Consider the following 785-nt stretch of genomic DNA (forward strand, 5'->3'; position numbering starts at 1 on the left):
CAAAGAAAAACGCCCAAACAAATGTGTTAATGCAAATGCAGAGGGTTTGGGGTATCCCACAGCTTTCCTACTCAGCTCCCTCCACTCTGGCGGGGTTGTGCTTCCTCTGCAACCAGTAACTCAGCCATGCCCAGCCTGACAGTGTCTGGCACGGTATCGTACCATGCAGATAGTGCCTCGATAGCCGTGTTTGTCCTGGGTTCAATAATGCCCCTGCACCTGCTCCTCCACTTTCCCTTTTCCGCCAGCTCAGCTCCAGCAATAGCTGGAGGAAAGACCAAAGTCCTGTCGTTGCTCTCTGCCACCACAGACACGGATGCAGCTCCTTGAGCACTGTATTCCCCTCGGTCTGGCGCAGTGATGTATCCCAGAATTTCTCCATGAGCCTGCCGGGGCTGCAGGGAGGCTGAGATAGCCCCGGACGAGGGTGGGCAGCCCGAGCCTGGGGGCTGCGAGGCTGCAGGTGCGCAGGGGGCCGGGAAATAGAGCGGCTTTGATGTGATGCCGAAGCCCTTACCCTAACCCCCACCCCTGCTCTCTCCTCACCCCCCTTCTTCTCGCTCCTCCATCCCTCTCCTCCTTTCTTTCCCCCAGACACAGGACCCTCTCCCGCTCTAGAGCCCCCATCCCCATCCCTCTCCCCGCATCCCTCCCGCCCACACCCTCTGCCTCTCCCCCGCTTTCGCTTCGGCCTCAGTTTCCCCACCATTGGCGCGGCGGGCGGTGCGTCCCCGGCGATTGGAGGAGGTGTCCGTCCGTCAGGGCGCTGCCCGCCCCGGCCCCGG

Source organism: Corvus kubaryi, unplaced genomic scaffold (assembly GCF_017639235.1).
Source record: "Corvus kubaryi isolate FWS band 111438036 unplaced genomic scaffold, C.kubaryi_AGA036_p1.0 134, whole genome shotgun sequence".
In the NCBI taxonomy this organism is placed as follows: domain Eukaryota; kingdom Metazoa; phylum Chordata; class Aves; order Passeriformes; family Corvidae; genus Corvus; species Corvus kubaryi.